The sequence below is a fragment of the Nestor notabilis genome, unplaced genomic scaffold (assembly GCF_000696875.1).
Source record: "Nestor notabilis isolate BGI_N333 unplaced genomic scaffold, ASM69687v1 scaffold1069, whole genome shotgun sequence".
NCBI classification, from domain to species: domain Eukaryota; kingdom Metazoa; phylum Chordata; class Aves; order Psittaciformes; family Psittacidae; genus Nestor; species Nestor notabilis.
In genome coordinates this window covers 94,298-103,820 of record NW_009942127.1, presented here as the reverse complement: position 1 = coordinate 103,820, position 9,523 = coordinate 94,298, and the positions used below count along the sequence as shown (strand labels likewise).

General features: G+C 40.0%; 1 pseudogene; it reads left to right on the top strand.

The window, feature by feature from the left end:
* Window positions 1-1,590: 1,590 nt before the first annotated feature.
* On the top strand, window positions 1,591-2,901 carry LOC104410929 (annotated as a pseudogene).
* Window positions 2,902-9,523: the final 6,622 nt, after the last annotated feature.

The window sequence follows — 9,523 nt, the reverse complement described above, 5'->3', positions numbered from 1 at the left end:
CCGTTCACCCTTGCTACCTAGTTCTCTGTAACACGGCAGTTGCACAAAACATATTCTACTAATGAAAAATGCAGTTTTTAAAACTTTTTTTTAGGGCTGACATTCTTCCATGTTGGAACAAGGGCAGTATAGTGAGTTTATATGTATTAGAAGGGTTAATCTGGAATTGCCTCTTCTGGATAATCTTTTGTGTTCCCTGCTGTTTTCTTTAAATACTTCCAGCTGCATAACTACTGTAATAGCTCTCCTAATTTTCAGTCAATGGCCAAGACAACATGAAACTTCACTCCGGGCCAGTTTGATTCTCAGTTTTGCATTTGACTTCAGTGGAAGCTAAAGCACACTTTTAAAATTTTAGTAGAATACAAAGGTTTCTGATAACCACAGTGGTGTTAATTTATAATCCCTACTAAAATCCCTTTCTGGTAAATACAATAAATTAACAAAATGTTTCTTAGAAATTATTTTGGGTCTGCATGTACAATAAGAAAGAACAGAGCAGACAGCCTTTTGAAATGATACTGTAATTTGGTGTACAAGATCATGTCACAGTTGCTGACAAGCTGAACACCACATATTTGGTTCAGGAAGTGCACCCATGTTGAAATGAAGTTATATTCTTAGTCATTATAGGAGAGGATGAAAAGGAAACCACCTCACTGTTTTTAGTGAGGGTGATATAATGGATATATTAAAATCAATTGCACTGAGAGTAATGGAGTGAGGCTGCCCACATCATTACTCTGCAGACATTCCTTTTGCCTGCTCCTCCCACTGCTCACAGGATCTGATTTTGATGGTTCATTCCTTGTGTCACTTCTTTGGAAAGATGATTTTGCAAAAATATGTTCTCCTTTCAGGCATGCTGTTGTGAGCTTTCTTTTCAAGGAGCTGGAGGGCACCAGTGAAAATTAGCAGCTAGAAAAAAAATTCAACTAAAATGTTATTACTATTTTGTAAATAATGGGTTAAAATGAGAGTGACAGCAGAGTTTAGTTGCTGGGTGTCCCAAATTCTGTTCCTAGCTCTACTAAGGCTCTGATCATGACATACAAAATGTGTCGTATGTCGAGGAGTGCATTGACTGTCTTGAACTCAATGTTGTGAGTGAGAAGGCTGAATTGTTGTGGGAGAAGGCCAATCAAGCAGATATCCTAGTAGGTGTCTGTTATAAACCATCTAGCCAGGAGGAAGCTACAGATGAAGTGTTCTTCAAACAACTGGGAGAAGTTTCATGATCGATAGCCCTTGTTGTGGGGTACTTCAGCCTACCAGATGTCTGCTGCAATTACAACACAGCAGAGAGGAAACAATCCAGGAGGTTCTTGGAGGGTGTGGAATATAACATCCTAATCCAGCTGGTGAGTGAGCCAACTAGGGGAGATGCCTGGCTAGATTTGCTCTTTGCAGACACAGAAAGACTGGTGGGTGATGTGATGGCTGGAGGCTGTCTTGGGCTAAGCAATTACAAAATGATTGAATTTTCAGTCCTTGGAAAAGTTAGGAAGAAGGTCAGCAAAACCTCCACTTTAGACTTTGGCCTGTTTAGGATGCTGGTTAGAAAGTTAGAAAGGCAAAAGAAAGATAAAGATGGAACTGAATCTAGCCACTGACATAAAAGATAATAAAAAGTACTTTTACAAATATATTAACAATAAAAGAAGGGCCAAGGAGAACCTCCATCCTCTGCTGGATACTATGGGAAACCTAGGGACTGAGGATGAGGACAAGGCTGAGGTACTTAATGCTGCCTTTGCTTCAGTCTTTAATAGTCACACCGGCCATCCTCAGGGTACTCAGTTCCCTGAGGAGGATGGCAGAGGTGGGGAGCTGATTGAAGTCTCCATAATTCAGGAAGAAATCGTTAGTGACCTCCTGCTCTACTTAGACATATACATGGCTATGGGGCCAGATGGGTTCCACCCAAGAGTGCTGAGGGAGCTGGCAGAGGAGCTTGCTAATCCACTCTCCGTCATCTATCAGCAGTCCTGGTCTAGTAGGCAGGTCCCAGAGGACTAGGGGTTGGCCAGTCTGACACCTCTCTACTAAAAGGGCAGTAAGGAAGACCCTGGGAACTACAGGCCTGTCAGCCTGACCTCAGTGCCAGGGAAGGTCATGGAGCAGATTATCCTAAGTGAGATCATAAAGCATGTGCAGGAAAATGGAGCAATCGGGCCCAGTCAACATGTGTTCATGAAGGGCAGGTCCTGCTTGACCAACCTGATCTCCTCCTACAATAATGTGACCAACCTGGCTGATAATGAAAAGGCCATTGTGGGCATTCTGTATTTGGACTTAAGTAAGTAAAACATTTGAAGTTGTCTCTCATAGAGTTTTCCTGGAGAAACTGGCGGCTCATAGCCTGGATAGGTGTATTCTTTGCTGGGATGGAAACTGGCTGAATGGCCAAGCCCAAAGAGTGGTGGTAAATGGTATCACATCTAGTTGGTGACCAGTGGTGTCTCTCAGGGCTTGGTGTTAGGGCCAGTGTTGTTTAACACCTTCACTGATGACCTGGATGAGGGGATCGAATGTGCCCTCAGTAAGTTTGCGGATGACATCAAGTTGGGTGGGAGTGTTGATCTGCTGAAGGATAAGGCGGCTCTGCAGAGGGATCTGGACAAGTTGGATCAATGGGCTGTGGCCAATAGTATGAGGTTCAAGAAGGCTCAGTGCTGGATCCTGCATTTGGGCCACAACAACCCCATGCAGTGCTCCAGGCTTGGGGAAGAGTGGCCCGAAAGCTGCTCAGCGGAAAAGGACCTGGGGGTGCTGACTGACGGAGCTGCACAACATGAGCATCTTGTGCCCAGGCAGCCAAGAAGGCCAACGGCATCCTGGCCTGTATCAGCAAGTGTGGCAGCAGGAACCAGGGCAGTGATTGTCCCCCTGTACTCACTGGTGAGGCTGCACCTCGAATCCTGTGTTCAGTTCTGGGCCCCTCATTACAAGAAAGACATAGACGTGCTGGAGCTGGTCCAGAGAAGGGCAACAGAGCTGGTGAAGGGTCTGGAGCACAAGTGTGATGAGGAACGGCTGAGGGAGCTGGGGGTGTTTAGTCTGTAGAAGAGAAGTTTATCTTCATCGTTCTTATTGCTCTCTACAACTACCTGAAAGGAGGAAGGAGTGAGGAGGGGGTTAGTCTCTTCTGCCAAGAAACAAGTGATAGGACAAAAGGTAATGGCTTCAAGCTGCAACAGGGGAGGTTTAGATTGCATAGGAGGAAAAAATTCTTGAGGCATTGAACAGGCTGCCCATGGCAGTGGTGGAATTGCCATCCCTGGAAGTATTCAAAAACCACGCAGATGAGGCCCTCAGTGGTATGGGTTAGTGGTGGTCTTGGCAGTCCTGGGATAAAGGTTGGACTAGATGATCTTAAAGGTCTTTTCCAACCCAGCTGATTCTGTGAGTCATGATTCTGTGATTCTCTTATTTTCCTACCTTCTGGATGTTGTGTTTACTTGGGCTCTAAATCTCCTGTGCACTGAGTGTTTGCGCAGTGCATGGTGTGTGCAGTGAAAAAGGTCATCAATCCACCTGGTATTTTGAAGTCCTAAGGTTGGAGGTGGCTATAGTTACGACTTAATGTCACTTGCATGAACAAAAGGCTGCATCTCATGATGCTGCACTTAGTCTAATAACTATAGATTCTAGGAATAAATAAATAATATATTCAGTCTTTCACTGCTGCCAGTCTGAAGTATAATGACTGCAGGGGGTAAAAAGGGAAGGGGAAGGGAATGAATAGCATCAGGGATGACTAAGTTATGGATCTAGCTTCCCTCTGGAGATTCAGCTAATCACCTACACACAGCAACCTGACTCTCTCCAGAGCACATCATCTACCTTTACATTGGCCTATTTAGGCTGACATGCAGTCCCCTGAGATGATACTCTTCCAGCTAGAGTTAGGACTGTGGAAGGTCTGTCAGTATCAGCTGCTTTGGCACATTTTGTGAGTTTTATGGTACAGGAAAGGCTTTGCAACAGTGCCTGCACCCTGATAGTTCACAGTCTGACTGTAGACTATATTTGTACTGTTAAATGCCTTGGGAATTGCAGTCCAATTTTTGTCCCTCATCGTAAGTGGGGAGGGAGAATGTGTCTGTTAGCCTCAGAACAGGCACAAAGAAATATTTGGAACAAATGAATGTCAAAGGACATCTCTGACTAGTACAATACAGCCATAGTGGCTATTTGTAAGTGGCCAATTCAGCCCAGAATATCTACACTATTTGCATGGGAATTATGGATTTATTTTCAGTGTTCTTCCTTTGACTAAAATATTGATCTTAAGCTAATTACCTATTACTAAAGGTGACTGTAAATCCAAAGTTATGCGTTTGGGAAAGGGACTTAAACATGGCCAGGAGTTCACGCCTTATAACTGGAGCTTAATTAGAAGCAGAATAAGGATATCACAGATCTAAAACCTTAAACGCACTGTTATTGTCAGAAGCCTTTAATAATATAAATAAAGAAAATGAAATTGTTTTGAATCCAAATGACAACTCAAGTGAAAATATATGTTTTACCAGAGAAATAAAATTCCAAAGCAGTAGACAGTCAAATTGCCTTTATGTTTTCTATTACATTTGGTGTTGCACAGATTCCAGATCATGTATTTGAAATTGATAATTAATACGGATTAGTGAGAAAGGAATAGTAGCTTCTCTTTGCATGTACAGCTCTGTCATATGCCCTATGTGATTTTTTTAATTCTAATTTATTGCTTCATGAAAAACATGATGCAGTCCATGACACCATGAGCAAAACACCCAGGAAAAGCATAGCAGACCCAAAGAGTCTTTAGCTAAAGAGCGAAGTGCATTGTCAGAGCTCAGTGCAGAACCGTGCCCAGTGTTTCCCACAGAACAAAACTCAACTAAAATAAATAATTAGTAGTATTGGACTTTGGTTTATAAAACTATGTCTGCCCTAGTCAATTAGTGGCATTCTACAGTGAACAATAATGAACCAACAGGCTTTCTAGTTCAGTAACATTTCTCCAGTTAAAAGAAGCGGTGAGGGATGAATTTATCACATACAGTACGTCAAGAAGCCACACTGATGAGCTCTCTGTATCTGTGCTGGCTGTATGGAGGAGGATGAAGAGGGTTATAGTCCTAGAAATGCTAGTATGCAACACTCCAGTTTCCTCAGTGCTCAATCCAAGGAGGTTGGGTGCCACCCAACCTGAATTTTGCCCTCCACTTTGTTTACCATAGCAAGGTAGCTCTTACCCACTAGTGCCGTGCATTTGGGAAAAGTGAGATATCTGTTTCTGGCTGCGGTGTTATGGTCCACTAAAACTTCTTACACAACAGCACAGAAGAGATTTTTGGAAGAGCTGGACAGATGAGGCCTCTTCAAGAACAAGCCTGAGTGAAACGTTTCCTCTTGCTGAGGCTGGAAGTGTACAGTGTCATCATCTGAAAGAGGCCCAGTCTAAAGTAAGTTGAAATTACCATAAAACCATTGAAAATATAATGTTTGACACTAGATAGCCAAGGCTGTTCAGTTATATTAATTTACATTAATTCCCTGTAATAACTGACAAACTAATTTAAAGCTGAATATAAAGTATAATGATTAATAGGATTATTGCAGGCACTTTGAACTAAAAAACATGTAAAATATTAATAATGGTGCATAAGGGCTCTTTGGTCCTACACAACACTCAGAAAAGATGTGGGTAAATGATATAGAAGGTCATTGTGGACAGTTACAGCTGGAAGGGACCTCAAATCATGTCGCTGCCCCTGATGTCTTGTTCAGAGGATCATTCTTGGAGGCAGATGTCCTTAACACCATCTTGATAACCATAAGATCCACAATCTTGGCTGTGTAAGATCTAAATTTGGAAAGATTGACTGCTTTTGAACTGTGTATGGGAAGAAGCAGACTTGAGGTGTTCCCAGGATTGTCTTCTTTCTAACACCCTGCCCTAAGAGGCCTGTTCACAGGCTTTGGGTGGGCTCAAAACAAGGGCAATCTGTATTAGTGGGACCAGTAAAGCATTTCTGTATTTTTGTTAGCAGCAAGTTGTTTTGGAGCTTTCTGTGCCATCAATTATCAAAGCAACTCAAACTGCTTAGTCTGCTTATGGACCTTTTCTTGAACTATCCATCAGGGGGGCTTTGGGAGTAGAAAAGCAGTGATTCTTAACAGAAAAACAGAAAATGGAGCAATAAGGAAAGCTAAGCAAACTTCTTTCTTTGATTTCTTTTGTGAAATGAGACAAAAGAAAGAGAGAGAAAAAGATACCGAGCAGTCTAGACTAGGAGAGCAAATAGTCTGACACACTGCATTTTCAGTTCATTTCATTGGAAAAGAGGCTCTTTGCTGCTGCCGTTTTCCTTGCTTTATAAAATATCCCTGTGCTGCTTGACATCAGTTTGGAGCGCTCTCGTGTTTACCCCTTTTGACCATGATGAACAGTATGAAAAGGGCTAAAGGAAAATAAGAAACAACACGCTATGAACTGAGTTACTTCTGCTTCTTCTCTTGTTTCTGGCAGCTCTGTCACTTAAGTTTCTTATTTTCCTTCTTCAGATTTCCAGAATCTCCTGTTTCTTCTTTTCGTGCCAGCTTTTACAGAGATGGAGAAATAAGTAGCATAGAATGACATTAATTAGATAGATAGACTTAACAGTTACAGAAATTAGAAAAAGGAGAAAGTCCAACAAAGAGGTAAGTTTATGGAGACTTGTGTTCCAGTCTGCTTTGCTAGAAACTATGGATTACCTTCATTTAGCTTAGCTGCATCTGAGTTGTATGAAAATAGAGATGGAGAGTACATCTCTACTTTTTGGAGATCTTATGAGGCTAAACAAGAGCATGTGGTGTTCAGTACTTTGAGAACAGGAGTTATAAAAGTACTTTGGATAGGTGTATTAATCATGTATCTCTGATTGCATCTCCTGAACAATCTGTCCCACCAGGCCTCACCTGGTATCAAACAGCTTTTAGCATCCATCACAGTAAATACAAAACCCAGACACATTTTCTTCAAGATATTTTTGAGAAACAGAGGTTACATGAACCAAACTTATGGTCAAAATATAGTGTTTTATAGTCCACAATAACTGGATGGGCTCAGCACAGGTCCTGATAATGCAATAATAAATATTAGCATTTGGCAACTCACAGATCCAAATGTGAGAAAATGACAATGCCCTATATTCTAAACAGGCAGGTGGACAGAAAATTTATTATTAATCTCCATGGACTATTATATGCATAAGGTACTATCAATTGTCCTTACTTATTCTGGTATGCAGTCAGTGGCAAGGGGTGTCTACATGATTAAATCCAAGCAAGGCAGATTTGAGAACAGTTTCCTATGTTTAACGAGGAAAGGAAGCAAAACACGTATTTTGCCTTCAAAAACCGCCCTGGTTTACTTTAATCTAGCAGGTTACCTATTTAGCTCCCATCGCGATTATTTTCTGGGACACAGTGTTATCAGGAGGGTTTACTGCTACGTTGAGTTTAGTGAGTGCTGCAATATCAAAGTTTTGTTTACCTTTTAAAAATTCTCTTGTCATTTCTTTTCGTTTGCATCTCATTGTATACAAGCACAGCTGCAGCGTACACAATGCATTGTAATTAACAGAGAGAAGTCAGAGGAAGGCTGAACACATTCTTATTACCTAAATCCATCCTGACTGGCTCTGAAGAGAAATGTGGGCACTGCTACACCCTTTGGGAAAAACTTTTCTTTGATTAGCCTTATTGGTCACTGAGGGTCATTTTTTATTCTAATGAAATACAGCTGCAGGTGCCTTTTATCTGTATATAAATAAGAAGCTTGTTAATGCTGAAAATTCCTAAGGGACTGGCTTGTGTGTTCAGTGTTTCTCTTTGATACCTAAAGCAACAGTAAATAATTATTTATGTCCTATGTGCAGGAAGAGAACAGAATGTCTGCACTCAATGAACGTATCAGACATAAATTTCCATGCTGAAAATGTCTCTTTTGCATATGTTTCCTAAATATGGGCTAGTTAAATTCATGAGCCAAACTTGGCCTTTTTAAAAACCTTTTTGTGTAACGTAATTCCCTGTGGTATTTTTTCCAGAGGTTTCTCATGCAAATTAGGGGCACTCCATTTTGAACTGCTGACTAAATATTACAGTGTAAATGCGCTTAAGTCTTCAGATTCAATTACTGGAAACAACCACTTCACCTGTAACTACTTTTATGGCCTTTATCTCTAACAAAACTAAGTTGATTCACTTGAAGTTTTAGATGTTGCTTTTTAATGTAGCACCAGAATTTTTCCAAAGAGTTTTAGACAAAAAGGGTAAGACATTCATGGGTAAATTTAACTCCTTTCTATTTTGAAAGATTAATTTAAGTGCTTTTCTGGTTTATATGTCCTCAGTGAACTTCTACTTAATGGAACAGGCCATTACAGATTCTGAGCAGATAATAAAAATAATAGAATTGTGGTTGTTATCATAAAGCAATCCAAGAACACTTATACTGTATCAGAACATCACAATCGCATAATCAGAAATGCATTTTGCAGTATATAAACTGGTTAAATATTTTACAGACAGATACTGCTTACAACTGGAAAGAACTTTGCTTCACTCATTATTCAGTCGATAAATCAGTCATACCACATTCTGAAACTCTTTTAAGGAAACGTTTACAAGAGTGAAAATGCAGTGGTTTCATATACCATTTCAAGACTATAGCTACTGGATAATTGGCACTGCCACGTATGTAGCATTGGATTATTAAAATAAATGGGAAAATATTATTTCATTCTATATGGGTTAAGACTTATTATTTCTGTAAAAAATACAGTTCATTTTTATTCTCTGCGCTGTATAGATTGTTGTAGTCAGCAGAGATATTACTTCATTAATTTTATAAGAGAAGTTAAGGAAAAAGAAATTACGATTAAATGGAGGAAATCTTATCATAAGTTGTAAACTTTGCCACTGAAAACTCCTTTCACTCAGGATGTGTTAAAGTCAAAACCTGTAACTTTTCATATAAAAACCTCATTTTCAATAAAAATGAGAAGACACAAAGAAAGACTTTATATTGTAGTAGACAGAAGACACCAACCTGGATGCAGAAAACAAGTTCCTGAGATGAATCATGAGAGAATGAAATCATATTGTTCAAGACATTCAGTTAAGCACCATGTCTGCCAGACTTTCACTATTCTGCTTACTATTATTTGTGGTTTAAGTTAAGTTAAGAACTCTGAAAGAGATGTTTTTCTTCCTCTTGAAGGGGACTAGTCACATGGTAAATCTGGAAGCATTACAAAACAAAAATATGAGCAACTACTTTTACTTCAGTGCCTTGAAGGAAATTAGCAAAATATTTTCAAATACTATTTCATTACTAAATGCAGTTGATTCTATAACTTTCTTGGGGACAAAAGGGAAATTCTGGGGGAGAAAATTTGGTATGAGCTCATAAAACCATGTAATACCGAATTTTTTGCCTAAAACACACTATAACTTTTCTCATCATGTGTCAATAGGGTCCTTA